We start from the raw sequence: 17,767 nt of genomic DNA, 5'->3' as shown, positions 1-17,767 counted from the left end.
TGGGAAACTTCCATCTCTTGTGGTGACTTTTTTCATGCTCGCCTCTGTCCCAGGGCGAATGGTTTTTGGAGGCATAGCAGGAAAATAGAAGAACCATTGAGCCCATAGTGTGGCTGCTGCCCAGGTGCTAGTGGCAGGTGTGATCCTTGTCAGTTTAGCTGCGATTCAAGACTCCTGACCCCCAGGAGAGGAACCCTCCCTCCCCCTTCCCCCAGGATGTCAGCTCAGAGCCCAGAAAGAGGGCTGTGATATTCCTCTCCTAAAGGGGGAAGTTAGCACAGGAGGCCTGAGGACCCTTGAATCGAAGCAGAACCAGGGATGGAGTAATTTGATGCCCTAGAAGAGATCTAATCAATGAGACCCCATAAAGGGAGGAGGGGTCTTGGTTCAAGTGTGCTTGGCCCCTGGCGCTCACCCCTCTGATCCTGTATCCCTGGCCCAGGGGCTTCCCCATCCCCCCCGGATCCCTATCCCAACCCCTGGGGCTCACCCTTCATCCTGGATCCCTTTTGTGTTCTGGATGCTCCCAGCCCCACCCACATCAGTCCCTGGGCTCCTCTGTGCCAGCCTAATCCCCTGCTTTTCTCTCTCTTCCTGGCTGCTCCAATGGTTTTTTAGGACAGGGAGCCATTGTGGGACTCGCCCTCACCACCAGCCTGGCTCTGGCGCTGCTGGGCTGTTTTCTCATGAGGACAGGTAGGTGCCGGTGGGGTGGAGCATGAGCTGGGGCGGGCGGCTGTTCCAGAGCATCGCTCTGACACGTTAAATCCCACGCCAATGGCAGTGAAGGGCACGTCTGCAGCTGTAACCCGGCTGAGGCAGGGGAGCTGAACTGACTGGTCTGAGATCACCCAGCACTGAGGTCTCTGGGCAGCTGTCCCCTGCACTAACCACTGACCAGTGCAGCCTCTGTGGATCTGCGGCTGCAGGGCACTGTGGGTAGCTAGACCCCACAGACCAGCAGGGAGGTGCAGCACATCGGGGGCCGAGGTGCACACCGCCAGGGTGGCTCTGGCCTGACAGTCGCCCCAGGCTGTGACGTGTACTGAGCTCCCCTAACACTATTTTCTTTCTCTCGGTAGTTGTGTTGCGCTGCAGGACTCACAGGTAGGAGGGAGCCTCGTCCTGACTCCCAGCTCCTTTCTGGGGTTGTTCCACAGGGGATGCCAAGGACTGGGGGGGATCATTGCTGCCCTGCCTGGGACTCTGCCCTGGGGAGATCACCTGGGCTGTAGCCCCTGGCTACCCACAATGCAAATTCTCCTGTGGTTCTGCTGGGGCCTGACCCTAGTCTGGAAGCCTCACCCCTCCCCCCAACCCCCCGAGGGTGATGGTGCTGCTGCCCTTCTTCCCCCATCACTAATGGCCTCACCCTGCCCCTCCCCCGGCCCCAGCCTCAGGTGCTGCACATGGGACTGACACAGCTCTCATTCCACACAGGGATCCTGGCCCAGACTGGAGCAGCCCAGACTCTTCTGATCAGATCCAGTGTAAGAGCCTGTTGTTCTGGCACTGCCCTGGTGGGAGTTCGGCTCCCGCCTTTTGTCCGTCTGTTGGCCGGCATCACAGTCCGGGGTGTTGGGGCCAGAAGGGGCCCTGGGTAGCCAGGCCAGAGAATCCTGCCCTGATGGGGACTGTTCTCCCTGTTGCCTCAGCCTCTGCCCAGCCCAGTGACGAGGTGACGGGAGCCCCTGGTCCTGGGCAGGGACGGGACTGGCTGGAGCAGCGTCTGCCACAAACTGCAGGGTGGCTGCAGGGGCCTGGGCAGACACCTCCCTGCATGGGGAGAAAGGAGACACATGACAGGAACAAACAGCATCGCCCCGTTATCTGGGCCCCACCCCTTCTCTGATGCTCCACCCCTGTGCAGTCCATCCCCCCTCCCTCTGTTGCTATCCCCGCCCTCACTCACTAGCTCATTTTCACCGGGCTGGCTCAGGGGGTTGGGGTGTGGGAGGGGGCCAGAAATGAGGAGTTCAGGGTGGAGGGGGGTCTCCAGGCTGAGGCAGTGGATTGGGATGTGAGAGGAGATGAAGGCTCTGGCTGAGCATATGGGCTCTGGGGTGGGGCCGGCAATGTGGGTTTGGGGTTGCAGGAGGGGGGTCCAGGCTGGGTGGTGGAGCTGAGGGGTTCAGAGTATGGTAGGGGGCTCTGGGCTGAGGCAGGGGGTTGGTGTGTGAGAGGGGGAACAGGCTCTGGGCTGGGAGTGCGGGTTCCGGGGTGGGGCCAGAAATGAGGAGTTCAGGTTGTGGGAGGGGGCTGCAGGCTGGGGCAGAGGTTTGGGGTGCAGGGATGTGTGAAGGCTCCGGCTGAGGGTGTGGGCTCTGGAGTGGGGCTGAGGATGAGGGGTTTGGGGTGCAGGAGGGTGCTCCACACTATGGCCAAGGGGTTCAGAGGATAGCAGGGGGATCAGGGCTGGGGCAGGGGGATGCGACATGGTGGGGGGCAGGAATGGAGGTTCTGGGTGGTGCTTATCTCAAGCAGATCCTGGAAGCAGTGTCATGTCCTCCCCCCAGCTCCTATGTAGAGGCATAGCCAGGCAGGTCAATGTGCTGCCCAGTCTGCAGGTGCCTTCCCTGCAAACCCCATTGGCTGTAGTTCCCAGCCAATGGGAGCTGCAGAGCTAGCAATTGGGGCAGGGGCAGCATGAGTAGCCCCCTGGCTGCCCCTACCTGTAGGAGTCAGAGTGGGGACATGCCACTGCTTCCAGGAGCTGCGTGGAGCCAGGGCAGATAGGGAGCCTGACTTAACCCTGCTGTGCCACTGACAGGACTTTTAATATCCTGGTCAATGGTGCTGACTGGAGCCACCAGGGTCCCTTTTCGACTGGGTGATCCAGTCAGAAACCAGACACATGGCCGCCCTATCCAACATGGGCAGCAGGCTGGGTACCCAGTGTCCATTGGGCCAGCCAGCCCATTAGGGCTCACACTGTGGTGTCCGGTGCTGTCTCTCCTCAGTGGGCCCAGCTGGGGTCAGGGATGGATCTGTGTCCCTGGGAGACGTGGGGCAGTGTCTCTCCGGGGTGTGGGGCAGCTTGTGAGGATGCACTGACCTCGGTTCTCTCCCCCAGACGCCGTGGTCACCGGAGCCCACGCTGACCAGGTGAGTCGCCGTGACGGTGCTCACAGTTGGCCGGGTTTGGGCAGAACGTTCCCATGGAAACAGGCACCAGGAGTTACAGCTAAATCTGGGAATCCCCTGGGCTGATCCCAGTGTCAGCACCTCAGGCCTGGCCAGTAGTGAGGGTCACCGCGGAGTGATCCCAGCCCCAGGAGATAAATAGTGACCATCTTGGCATGAAGGAGGAAAGAATTGAAGAATCTGAGTTTCATCCTGCAGTCAGTTTCATTTCACTGTAGCTCCACTGGAGTCAATGGGATCAGATCCGCCACTGGTGTAAATCAGCCGTAGCTCCATTGATGTCAATGAACCAAATCCCCAGTGAGTGTAAATCAGCCTCACGCCTGTGACAGCAATGGAGTGACGCTGATTTACACCAGCTGGGGATCTGGCCCCAGACATGCAATAGAAGAAAAGAGAAGGGTTTGTCTGTGGGTCCCTGATGACATCCCAGCTCAGCTGGGGGAGTTTCCCTGACTGACCCACGGCTTGTCCCATCCCCGGAAGCCCCAGCTGAGGGGAGCGCTTGATCGTATGGGGGACTCCAAGTGCCTGCGTCCATCCCATTGATTCCAATAAGACTGAGGCACACGGTTAAAATTAAGACCCAGGCTCCAGCCCCCTCCTGAGCATGGCGCTCCCCTGCCCCGGCTCTAAGGAGGGGCCATTCCTCTCCTTCCCCTTTGCCGCATCCTGGGGCCCTGCTCAGGGCTCCTGCCCTGGGGCTCCCTTGTAGACAAATTCAGACTGGAAACAGGCTGTGAATGTTGAATCGTGTAAATGTGTTGACGTCCCAGCAGCCCAGACTGGACGGGGACGTGGCTGTGACGTACGCGGTGGTAGGAAAAGGCAGCTCTCGAGGGCGGGACACCCGGACGGCTCCGTAGCACTGGGTAAGGGTGACACTCTGTGAATAGTCCCACGTGGGATGGGGGTTGTGTAGGGTGACCAGATAGCAAATATGAAAAATCGAGACGGGAGTGGGGTCTATATAAGACAAAGCCCTAAATATTGGGACTGTCCCAATGAAATTGGGACATCTGGTCCCCCTAGTTGTTCTCCCCACAAAGCCAGTGTAGGGAATGGCTGGAGGTGCAGGATCTAACCCAGCCTCCCTGCCAACTCAGAGCCTCCATCTCCTCCACCTGCTACCAAGGTGTGTGCTGGGACCCCTCACTGGCTGACCCTCCCAGGCCCAGATCTCACTCACCTGGAGCCTGATCCCCTGCCCTTCCCCATCATTTTATAACCCCAAGTACCAGCGGTTCAGACTGGGGAGTGAGCAGCATCTGAGCCAGGGGCTCAAAGGCAGGGAATTACCCCAGCTCTCCATGCAGATATGGGAACAGGTGAATAACACAGGATGTCCAGGGCTTTCACCAGCGCATTGCTGGGGAATGCTCCCCTGCCCAGCGCTCAGGGAGATATCGGGAAGGGGTGGGGGGCAGCTGCATTTGAGCTGGTCAGTGGGATTCCCTCTCACTTCCCCACAGGATTCCCAGTGCCCCACAAGCCTGCATGAGCCCCACACTCACTGCTAGGCTAAGCAGAGCCCCAGGAAGGAGACGGTGATGGAGCCTGTTTACCAGCCAGCAAGAACCAACGTTTGGATCAATCGATGACACAGGGAAAGCTCAGACTCTTCTTGGGCAGTGGAAGCCGGGTTTGGCCAAGGCCGGGCTCCGTGTCACAGCTCGTTGTTCTAGTTACGGCAGAACCTTCCTGGCCGAAGTTCCCACCCCAGAGGCCTGCACATCAAATCCGCTCAGTGACTGTGCATGCAGAGCGACAGGCAGTGACAAGTCATTTGCACAGGCAGCTGCCTGACGTGTACACCTGGTTGTGAGAAATGCAAATGCAGGGTCCCAAATGAGTTCAACATGTGGACCCAAAAGACTCCTGCATTTACTGAATGTCCAGAAAGTAGATGTTGAACCAGATCTCTCTGGTGCCAGCCTCACGGTAGGGGTGGGGCAGCACGGGGATGCGTGTGTGGGTGGAGCTGTGCCAGCAACACTCTGTGATGCTGCTATTGGAGGAGGATGTTCCAGGGTCTGTGTTGAGCATCTGAGCACATGCAAGATGAACAAGGCGGCAGATTTTTGACGGTATTGAAGTGCTTCAGTCCCATGGATGCCAATGAGACTTAGGTGCCTGAGTCCCTTTAAAGACCCGGTCCCAAGAGGTCTTTAGCAGGCTGGGTCTCGGCTGGCTCCTGTGCAGTGAATAAAGTGATTTGCCTTCTCTCTGCCCAACCTGCCTCCTGGGAGAGTCGTACAGCGTCACCTGGTGCCAGGCATTATGGTGAGACACACACACGGCCACTGCCTCCCTGAGTGTGCTGGGGTCCTGGGCAGGGCCGGCTCTACCATTTTTGCCGCCCCAAGTGGGAAAAAAAAAACGCTTGGACTGTGCTGCTCCAAGAACGGACGGAATGCTGCCCCTTAGCCGGTGCTGCCCCAGGCACGTGCTTCCTCTGCTGGTGTCTGGAGCCGGCCCTGGCCCTGGGGAAACTTTGTGGTTACACAGAATTGGCTCAAGCAGCGTTTTCTCATCCCCACGGATGCCGCAGAGTCTCCCAGATGTAGAGAGTCGTCAATATCACAGATTGAGTTGGCCAGGGCCTGATCTCTCTCTCTCTCTCTCCCTCCCTCTTCAAACCTTCACCCCGCTCCACACACTCTGACAAACAATTTCATTAGCACAGAGTCGAGGCTGCCCCAGGGTATCTCGCGCCCACCCAGAACGCTGAGACCAGCCAACCTCACATGTCTGAAAACCAGAAAATTCCGAGTTCAGGTATTTCACACTCAGGCTTCCTAAAACCAGGAAACCAAGGGAAAGGACAGGCCCGCACAACCCTTCCTCTGCCCTCGCTGAGCACTGCCCCGTATGCTGAGGCTCTGCCTTCGCACTGTAGCAAACAGGAGCTACGTGCACCTGCCCTCCGCTCACAGACTGATCCTGCTCCACCCCAAAAACTCTGCCTCTGCTACATTAACACCCCTTCCCCCCGTTCCTCGCCATAGGCATGCACAGCATGTTTCATAGGGTCTGCACCCAGGGAGCCCTGCCTTAGTCCCGCCCCCCCCTGCCCCCATCCACTCCCTCCTACCTTCCAACCCCTGACTGCCCCCTTCTCAACCCCTAACCCCGCCTGCTCCTTGTCCCCTGACTACCCCTTCCTGGACCCCACACCCTCTCTCAGCCTCCCTGCTCCTTGTCTCCTGACTGCCTCCCTAAGACCCTACCCATCCCCTGACTGCCCTGACCCTTATCCACACCCCCACCCCCAAACAGACCCCCGGGACTCCAGACCCATACAAACCCCCCTGCTCCCTGCCTGCCCGCCCCCACCCCTCTCCACACCCCTGCCTCCTGACACCCCCAGAACTCCCGACTCATCCAATACCCCCAGTTCCTTGTCCCCTGACCACCACCTCCAGAGACTCCCCACCCTAACTGCCCCCAGGACCCTCCTTGTTCTCTGTCCCCTGACTGCCCTGACCCCTATCCACTCCCCACTCCCTGACAGACCCCAACTCCCCCTGTTCCCTCACTGCCCCCTCCAGAGACCCTCCCATTCCTAACCACCACCACCTCTGGGATCCCACCCCCTATCCAACCCACCCTGCTCCCTGTCCCCTGACTGCCCCCACCCCTTATCCAATCCTGCTGGACCCAACCACTTACCATGAGGCTCATAGCATAAATGTTTGACTCCGCGCAGAGCCAGACATGCTGCCTTGCGGGAGCAGGCAGCCCCACCCCTCAGAGTGCTGCGCGCATGGTGGCAAGGCTCCAGATGAGTGGGGTGCGTGTCTGCCTCCCCGCGGAGCCAAACACTGCCCCACGGGAGCGCGCAGCCCCGGCCCCCAGAGTGCTGCACGCGCGGCAGCATGGCTCCAGGGGAGGGACCAGCAACTGGCTGTCATCGTCCGGGCGCTCTGGCCTGGGAGCGCCCGGGAGAGTGGGGCCATTTTCCCACCCCTGCATTAGGGTGTGTCTGGGCACACCCAGCACACCCCATGCGCATGCCTATATGCCTCACTTCTACATGCACGATACCATTTAATGCTCGACCTCCGTCGTCTGTCAGCACACCCACACAGCCCCACCTCCCTGCTGACTGTCCCCATGCTGAGAACACCCCTGAGCCCTGCGATTGGCACAGCCTGCACAACACAGTGCTGCACAGGGAAAACTGGGTCTCTCAAGTACAAACACTTCTTGGGCCTTCACTCACCACCCCATTCCCAGAGCCCATCACAGCCCTGCCACGCTTCTCAGAAAAACCACTCCACCATTCACACAGCCGCCCCTCGCTCAGGGAATGCAGCCGGAATGCAGGTCAATAACTCCCAGTGGCTGTCGCCATCTCCTGGGAGCAGAGGTGAGGTGTGTGGGCATTAACCTTAACTCTGCCTTTCCTGGGGTTCACAGTCTGAGCTTTGCTGGACTCAATGCCCCAGCAGGGCAGGAGCTATCGCTGGGCACCTGAACTCTGCATTTCCAGCATGTTTTGTCAGTGACTAATCCAGAAGCAGCTCTCACAAGTGTGTCCTCCCCTGTTCTGTGCTGATAAAACACCTTCTCTGCAGACACCCCCAGAGCAGGTGTTGTGTTCCCCTGTCATGGGGAAGAATTCCTGCTACAGTCAGCTACCGACTGGAGGAATTGGGGCAAGTGGCTTCATCTCCTTGGGCCTGGAAAAATGGGAATTATTCTCCCCTGCCTGCCAGAGCTGTGTGGAGGGTGATATCCAGGTATTATTGGCAGGAGCTAAGATGCTACAGCAGTGAGGGTACGTAGCTAGACACGGCCGTCTCCTCATCCCAGAGAGAAAAGCAGCCTCAGTCGGGCAACCCAGGCAAGCCAGGGCCTGCTACAGCTCTGGCTACTCTTTGCACCAGCACTTGACATGAGACGTTTGTACTGGGCAGGGTTGATTGTGGGGGCCCCACTCGACCTGCTGGGCACTGAGCAGGCCCATGACTGCGTGTGTAAGGGCTACCCCAGGGGAGAGCGGTGTACCATACAATACATAGAAAGTAGAAGATAAATGGGTAAGAAACTGACCGCAGATACACAAGAGACCTATAGGGCTAGTGCTATAAGAACAGCTCAACCAGTTAGCATAAGTATAAGGCCTTGTACCCAGTGCAGGAGGAGTTGGTCAATAAATTAGCATAAGTAAGTAAATAACAGTGACCTTAAGTCACAAGATGGCATGAAGTTGTTTTTATTGTTTTGTAATCATCACAAGTGTTGCAAACTGCTGACTGATAACTGCAAGAAGGTAGTTTGTGCCAGTTTAGAGTATTTTTGGAGGTACCCACAGTAATCCAACTGACGCATATGTTAATGAGTATAAACTGCTTAACCTATAGGAAAAAGGCACCATGATATGATGAGAGTGAGGAAGTGAAGATTTGGCAAATGAGGGAAGAGCTATGCACACAGATGCATGAGGACCATCATGGCCTATGAAATATCTGGTCTCAGGTACAGCCCTGGGAGTTCTTCATGGACATGCCAGTGTCGGACCAGGATCTGTCTCCACTCTCAGAGCTCTCCCCAAGGACAGAGCGAGTACACACCTGTAGTGGGGTGGGTGGTCGTTACGGGGCTGTATTACATCCCTTGATACATTTGGGTTGTTTTATGTATTGGACCAATCACTGTAGTGATAAAACTTTTCCAGTTACAGAGGCTTTCCCCTGACTGTGAGCATCGTTGTCGTGCCCCATGGGGCTCCCAAAGCAGTGACTCTCATAATGTCCTGTTCACGAATCTACCAAATCACAAAGTGCTAGCGGGGGAATCCGTGTTGATAATCTGATCAATAGCTAACCAATAGATCAGGCAACAGCAGCACAGTCTCATAGTCCTGCAGAGCAGCTGGGGGCTGGAGTTCCTTTCTGTGCCTGGTTAGCCAGAGGCTGATCTGCTCCCTACAGACTGTGCCCCCACCCCACAGACCCAGCAGAGCACTGACTCACAGGAGCCATCCCCGGGCTGGGGCTGACAAGCAGCGAGGGATTGGCTGGGCTCAGGAAAGTCCTGGCTACACTCCCTCGCATCAGGCCACGCCCCTATGTCAGCAGCTGGGATGGGGCAGATGAAGGAGCAGGCAGAGCAGCTCTTTGCACAAAATCCCTGCACTGGGGTGACCCTGCGGGGACCAGTTGCACCCGCTTTAGGGTCACTCTGGGGCTGGCAGGTGTAGGGCAAAGCACCTCATAAAGGGGCAGTCTAGCCTAGTGACTCTGTGCCATCAGCATTGGCTGGGACACGGTGCAGGGGATGGAATAGCCTCTCTCCCAGGCGCCCGACCTTGCTGGGTCCCTGAGGTAGAAGAGGCCGCAGCAGAGGGGTGATGGAGAGGTCTCTGTGTCTTGGGAGCAGCTTTGCTTCAGGTCTGCGCTGTTAAAAATACTCCTCAGCACCATGGTGCAAACGGCTACGAGCTGCTAGCGAAGCCAGGCCCTTAGGGGTGGGCAGAGCAGCTTCTGCACTGGGGATGCCTCTGGTAATACATTGACCACAGCGCACTGTGTAAATCCATGGTACACCCACATCTTGAACACTGCATGCAGTTCTGGTCGACCCATCTCAAAAAAAGATCTATTAGAATTGGAAAAGGTGCGGAGAAGGGCAACAAAATTGAATAAGGGTATGAAACATGCGTGGAGATTAAAAAGAATGATACTTTTCATCTTGGAAAAGAGACAAGTAAAATGGGATATGATAGAGGTCTATAAAATTGTGAATGATGTGGAGAAAGTGAATAAGGAAGTGTTCTTTATTCCTTTATATAACACAAGAACCAAGAATCACCCAATGAAATTAATAGACAGCACGTTTAAAACAAACAGAAGGAAGTATTTCTTCACACAATGCATAGTCAACCTTTGGAACTTGTTGCCAGGGGATGTTGTGAAGGCCAAAACTATACTGAGGTTCAAACAAAAAACAAACAAACAAACAAACAAAAAACAAGATACATTTCTGGAGGATAGGTCTATCAATGGCTATTGGCCAAGATAGTTTGGGATGCAATTCCATGCACTGGGTGTCCCTAGCCTCTTCTTGCCAGAAGCTGGGAGTGGATGGCAGGGGATAGATCACTCATTGATTGCCTGTTCTGCTCATTCCCTTTGAAGGACCAGGCATTGGCCATTGTTGGAAGACAAGATACTGGGCTAGATGGACCACTCCTCTCACCCAGTATGGCCATTCTCATATTCTTATCCATCAGGCCTGATTTCCGACACACCAATTTTGATTAATTTCCCATTCCACACGTCTCCCGCTTATCAAGCATGTTCTTAATATAGTCCTTGAATTATATCACTAAGCCTTATTATTGACTCTAATTCAGTCTTCCTGTCTCCCCCTTTCAACTTTTCCCATCAGCCTGTCTTGTGGAGCTACATAAACGTATATCCTCTTTCCCGAAGTTGGGCCCATATTTGGATAAATTGGTAGGCCCAGTTATTACTGCAGGGATCTGATCAGGGCCAGCTCCAGAGTTTTTGCTGCTCCAAGCGGCAGGAAAAAAAAAAGCAAAAAACAAAAGCCGCAATCGGCGGCACTTTGGCGGCAGCTCTACCACTGCCACTTCATTCCTCGGTGGCAATTCGGTGGCAGGTCCTTCCCTCTGAGAGTTACTGAGGGACCTGCCTCCGAATTGCCGCCAAAGAGCCATACATGCCTCTTTTTTCCATTGGCCGCCACAAGCACCTGCTTCCTTTGCTGGTGCCTGGAGCCAGCCCTGGTCCTGATCCTGGATCAGACCAGCCCCTCTGAACGCAGCTCCCAGTCTTTGGGGTTCTCTGAGGCTGTGGGATCTGATACAGGAAAAATCAGCCTGTATGAAAATTGAAATGCTGGAAGTTCAGCTCAGAGGGGCTGGTCTGACCCAGTACCCAAACCCCAATGCTCAGAGCTTGGGGACAGCTGAGAGCCTGCCCAGCACTTGTGAGAGAGGAGCTCAGAGAACAGCTTCCAACCGCACAAGGGAGCGAGTGTCCCCCTGGCCGCAGCCAGGCCCATAGCAGACACAGCCCCACCTTAGCAGAGAGTCTGTGGCTTTTCATACCTTAATCTTATGGCCAAGATACAGACTAGTGAGCGCCTGCTGCTTCTCTGGTCCCTTCTTCCTGCAGATCAGAAGGGGAGAGGTCAGATCAGAGAGCCACGGAGACGTCTCTCACTGAGACTCTGAGGCACAGACAGAGACCGGCCTTCCCTGCAGCATCGCCAGACCATGCTGTTATCACCGCGTCCCCTGAGCATCCTGACGCTGGGCCTCTGGCTTCTCTGTGAGTATGGCCAGCACTGGCCGGGTTTAGCTGGAAGGGTGAGATCACCAGGCAGAGAATCCTTTGCTTAATTAGGGTCCGATCCTGTGATGTGCCAAGCCCTCTGGTGATGTCCTGTGTGGATCTGAAAGTGCCAACACTGCACAGGATGGGATCAGAGCTTGCCACCTCGCACCAAAGCTTGCAAGAGATTAAATAACAGCAATTGCATGTTTAATTAGCACCACCTGACTCAGGGTTAAGGACTATGGAAATCGCTGGTTAGATTGCAGTGCTGAAACTCAGCAATGAGGTCATTGCATCACCCCAAAATGCTCAGTCGTTTTCCAAGGGCTGCAACCTGGTCCTGAGCCCTCACACACCACCCTGCACTCACACCCCGAGGCTGCCAGTGTGTGAGTGTGTTTGCCACCTTCACACCCACAGCATGTCACATGGGGGTGGAGATGTCTGTGGACACAACATTGGGGCTCCCATCCCCATCAACGAACCCTCCAGATTTGCACCATCCCACTCGCTGCACACACAAAAGTCACAAGCCTGTGCAAGCTGGCTGGGCTGGACACAGAAGCGGATCCCCATTTGCACAGTGGGATGCTGTTTTGCACACTCAGATTCAGGCATGCACAGAATCACTGGTTCCAGATTATAGACGTTTTGTTTGATAAAACCTAAACTGGAGATGACATCCAGGGAGGGAAAATGCTACATGTTCACCTCGCACACGGGTGCAAAGAGCAGAACTTCCACATACACAGCCAAATGTGATTAGATTTTATGGACTAACGATGGAATTTCCCTGGGATTTGAAAAGCCCAGTTTACATTAATTAAAATTGCAGTTAGTCATTAATTACTGTGATCATTAACAGTACCAGAAGGCTGGTCCGTGGTTGGGACTTTAGAGCCGAGGGACGAATTCCCTTCTCTGCCACAAACTTTCTGGGTCACCTTGGGCTAGGCACTTAGCCTCTCTATACAATGGGGATACCAGCTCTGCCTGCTGCACAGGGTGTTCTGTGAATTCCTCTTTGCTGATATTTATGGTGAAAGCAAAATAGGCCGAGCTAAAGAGCTGAGGATCAGGAGACAAACCTGCGTTCAGCCTCCCACTGACTCTCCTAGCTGCGTTTCCCCAGCGTGTATGTGCTCATGGGCCCGATCCTGCACATTGCTTTGCTGGTATAGGCCCTGACACCTTCCCAGAGCCCATTCAAGTCAAGGGATGCCCATGTGAGTGCAAGGGACGGATCATCGACATGCAGGATAAGGGCCATGGACATGTCAGCCCTGACCCTGCTCCCACTGCAATGAGTGGATGAGTTCTCAGTGACCCCAATAGTGCAGGATCTGGCTCATAACACGGCATGGGGTCAGGATTGGCTATTGGCCTAACCCATCTCCAGCAGGTCTCTGGCACGCTCACACCAGCCTTCAGCCAGGGGTCTGGGGTCCAGCGAGCTCTACATGCCGGTACAGGGAGCCGTTCCTTATCCACACTCAGAGTGAAACACACCAGCTAACCCGGGACTTCTTGCTGGGCAAGTAACAAGTTATAGGCTGTGGGCCAGATCCCCGGCTGATGTAGATGCACCTGACTCCATTGTTCCAACAGGGGCAGATTCCTAGCTGAGATCCTCCAAGGGTGATTCACACTGGGAGCAGGACATCGAGCAGCACTTTGTGCCTATGAAAATTACCCCACTGTGCTGAGAGGAAATTGGCTCCAGGGAGCTTAACAGTAAATCCCCTGGTGAGGGGATAAACCCGGGGCGGAACGGGGCCCATTCTTATTCTGGGACTGAATTTCTCTCTACTGGCTGGAGCTAGATTTGCCTGAGCCTGCAAAGGCCAGAGACTCTCACTTTCCTTTAGAGGAAGCACCTCTACTTCCAGCTCCAGTTACTTTAATTCCCCGTTCCACCTCCCATCCTGCACTGAGACTCCTTTGTGTTTATTTCACAGGCTCCCTTGTCATGAGCCAGGAAATCTGCAGCTCTCCCGGTGAGTGACTGGTTTCTGTAAGCGCAGCAGGGATTGGAGGGCTTGTGGGTCAGATCCCCAGCTGGTGTAAATTGTCCCTGCTCCATTGGAGTGAATGGAGCTTTCCAGATTGACACCAGCGGGGGATCTGGCCCCATGTGTTTAACACTGGTGTGTTTGCTCCCCAGGCACTCTCCCCGCCCCGCGGCTGTTTCTGGACAGACTGTCAGCTCGTCAAGGGGACACGGCCTTGCTGTCGTGTTTAGTCCCTATGGACGCCCCCATGACCCGCATTGTCTTCTGCAAAGATGGGAAGGAGATTTCTGTCCAGCCCAAAGAAGGAAACAAACTTGTCTATGACTCACCCTACACAGTGTCCAGGGAGAGCGCAGGGGCCTTTTCCTGCCGCTACCAACTCAAGGATGACAATAACCAGGAGAACAATTCTCTCCCCAGTGACCTCTGGTATCTGCACGTTGCCGGTAATATAATGCACTAATGGTGGGCTTGGTGCGGAGGGTCAGGGAGCCGGGATGGACCGGTCACATCATGATATCTAGAGTTAAGATGTAAAACTTCCCTCTCCTTCCCCGACATTTCGCAGGTGAGAACTCTGTACCTGTGGCAATAGTTACATGGTTTGGGGTGATGAAGAACCATCCTGTCATCATGGTGAGGAAGAGCAGGTTTTCCCCACTAATTAAAAGACAAAATATTATGATCTTCTCTGAGGGGCAGAGTGTGAAAATGGACAAAAAATCACACAGATATTCAGCAGGTTTAGTGTCATCATGGTCTACTTTACTAAAACCTTCATGAAATACAAGTACGGAACAGAGCAGCAAGACTAGCTGATTTTTTTGGCTCACTGGCTATTTTAAAAAGTCCGGGGGTGGGGAAACTTGTTTCAAATTGACTTGAATCCAATTGTTTTTTTTTCAAAATTTTCAGTGAATCAAAAAGTTGAGAAAAACCTGCTTGAGGTTGTTCTTCTACCCCTCCTTTATATCAGGCTTTTGGCTGTTTGAAGTGATGTGTGATCACTGTGTATCTGCCCCACAGGTGGCGATGGCTCTGGAGGGGGCACATCACCCCAAGGTAAATGGTTTTGCTCCATGCTGTGGGATTTCCCTGTAGGAAAGCGGGAGGGCTGGGCTGGGATGAGGGGGAAGCACATGCCGGTCTCAGTGGGGAGACTTTACCCTGCCACAGGTGCCTGGGTGGGCAGGCGGCTACAGGGGCTCACCTCTGTCTGAGGAATGTAAAATGTCCAGGCAGCCCCACATGCCACCGTCTGCTCCCCAGGAGGGCAGGGAGTGCCATGTCCCCGTGCTGTGGCTGGCGGTGTGGAGGGAGCTGGGCTCTTACCCAGTGATGTTGGGGGTCACAGCTGTGCAGAGCCTGGCGGGGGCAGAGATGGGTGTTCAGATTCCGCAGGCAGCAGAGATGGGAAATAAACGAACTAGCCAGTTCTCCTATCACAGATTCCCTAGTGATGGCCGGATGTGTGTCCCTGTGCCAGGGGCCTGGGGAGGAGCCCAGCAAAGTCAGGGTTCATGTGGGCTCTGGCTTTGTGAGGCAGCATCAGGCACAAACATCTGGCCAGGGAGTCAGTGGCTGCCAGGCTGTGATCCTGCCCTGTGCCAATCAGCAGCAGACCATGGTAGGGTTACCATACATCCGGGTTTGCCTGTCTTTTGGGCCTCCCTTATTTCTGCGCTGCACTGAAGGCGATGCTATGCCCGCTGCGGTGCTCCACCCCCTCCCCATTCAAAGCAGAAAGAAACTTTGCCCTTCCCTCCCCCTTCAGCTCCCCCTTCCCCCAGTAGTGTCCTGTATTTGGGAACTTGAAACGTGGTAACCCTAGACCATGATGTCAGTGCTGCCCCTTGGAAATGGCTCCAAAGCATAGGTGAGGGGCCGACCCCAGCTGCACCTGCCTTGGTGCTGGGTAGAGGGTGGCAAAGAAACAGTGCTGAGTGAGATCCCTGTGGGGTTAGGAGTCAGGCATGAGGCCTCTAAACAGCTGGGCTTGTGGGACATTCACAGGCTCCCTGACGTATCATGGCCAGGTGCGATGTCCCCTGTGCAGAAGGGCCAGCGCTCGGCAGAGGCCCCTCCAGACAGGCTGTCAGCAGGACTCATGTTGCTAGTTCACCTCCACCTTCAGACTGCTAACACTGCTCCATCCCCTGTCCCAGGGCCTGCTATCCTGCTCTGGGTCTGGATCCTCCGTTCTACGCTGGTCCTGCTCCTGCTGGCATCTGCCCCAATCATCACCTCCATCCTGAGGAAAAGACCCATCACTCAGTATGATCCGGAAGGCTCTGTGTGGAATGGAAGGGAGGAAGAGGAAGGAGAGGTGACCGATGGCTCTGGGTTTCCCCCCTGTCCTGGGCAGGTTGTAGGGTTGGCTGGGATTACAGAGAGGTCTGTGGGTTATGCCATTGTGCAGAAACATGTCCAGGAGACTCAGGGGGAGTAACTCATTGATCAGACTTTGTGGGTGGGGGGTGTTCCCTGAAAATGTGGGACACCAAGCAGTCCCCTGCCATGGGCTATGAGCATTAGCTTAACTCCAGACCCACCCATTTCCCCCTCTTCCCAGGCCAGTGGCTGGGCCAGCTCCTGTTCTCTGTGTCTGTGTCCTGGGGCGGATCTGGTGAGCACGACCCATCTCCTCACACTGCCCTGCTCTTCAGTCACACCAGTGTGTGTGTGTGTGTGTGTGTGTGTGTGTGTGTGTAAATCCAGAAGAACCCCATGGCCTGCAGCAGCTTTCCCCTGGGGTCACGCATGTGTCACCAGGCCAGGATCCAGCCCCTGTGTTTGAGCAGAGACATATTTGCTTAATAAGGGTTTAATTTTCACTCCTGCTGAACCTGGCTTGGGGTGAGGGAGCCGGATCCAGCAGGCCACAGCTGTGGGCCCTGCTCCGGTACCGCACAGACAAAAGGGAGTGCTGTGAGCTCACAGCGATAACCAGAATTGTCACAGCAGCTGAACTCTTTGGACCCCTCCCCCCAGCCCTCCTCTGCCCCCCGCCCCCCACACACACTGTTCCCCAGAGGCTGTGATTTCTACCCCTGGTTGTTGTAGCATGGGGGCAGACATTTAAGTATGAGCCCTGTTCCATTCAGCCTCCTGAACCCCCCTCTGCTCTGCATTACAGGCAAGTTCTACAAGTTTAAGCTGTAAAGAGTCTGAAATATTTGTTGCCTAAATATGAAATGGTTCAAAGTGGTTACAGAAAATAAGCTGCAGTTTGGTGTTTTACTCTGTGTCAGGCCAGGCCTGGAAAAATACGTACTGTCACCTGCTCTATCAGGGGCTGGACTAGGGGCTAGGGGCTTCCAACCCCTCAGCCATGCTGAGAATGCACCACAGTGATCATCCCTGAGATAGAAATGAGCACAACAGACGAGTGACGGGGAGGTCATTGCATCACAAGAGCAGCATCGCTCTGGGGCTGAATGTCTATAAATACTGCCGGGCTGTGGGGACAGGGTTGGGGGGAGAGACTCCTACGCTGGGAACAGCGACCACAGCCAGTAACCATGGCCCTGTCTCTCTGCTCACCTCACAGGCAGTGCGGGGCTCTGTATAGAACGAGGCTTGGGCGGATTTGATTGTTATTAGTAAATGTCAGCAAACATCAATTTCCCAGCATGCACCCAAACTCATGAGAAAATATTTCCATCGATAATAATAGAAACTTGCAGTTAAGCAAAGTAAGAGTCATGCTGCGTGAGACATTATTAGAGGCTGTTTTAAGGATATTTACTGAGTATATTTTGACATAGAATTATGACAATTAGTGTTTTAATGGCTATAAAGCTTTAACCTTTTGAATCTCAATGTCTACTGTCATTAAATAATTATTGTCTGACCCCTGTTGTAATTTTCTCTACTGTGAAATACAAATCAATAAACATAAAAATTTTGCCGAAAACCCATGATTTTAACCAATAGTGAACATTTAAATTGATAAGAAATGTTTAAAAAAACCCTTTAAAATCAATATTGACATTATCTGACAAAATTATAATAAAAATTGAATTTTGAGAATCCTATTTATAACCTTGGGCTGGGACCTGCGGAAGCCACCTGGGAACATCACCCAGAAACAGACACAGCACATGAAACAGAAACAGACTCTGTCACACACCCCAAATGATGTCCCAGCACCCCCATGGGCAGCTGGGCATAGCGTTGTCCACACAGAGAGGGATGGGATGTGGGGTGTTCTGGATCCAGCATCCTGGCAATTAGATGGAGGCACAACGCTCAACAGGGGCCTCTCCCAGGGCATGGGGGCAGTGTGGGGAGAGGGTG

The sequence above is a fragment of the Mauremys reevesii genome, linkage group 22 (genome assembly GCF_016161935.1).
Source record: "Mauremys reevesii isolate NIE-2019 linkage group 22, ASM1616193v1, whole genome shotgun sequence".
NCBI lineage: Eukaryota > Metazoa > Chordata > Testudines > Geoemydidae > Mauremys > Mauremys reevesii.
Note: the sequence above shows the minus strand (reverse complement) of the source record.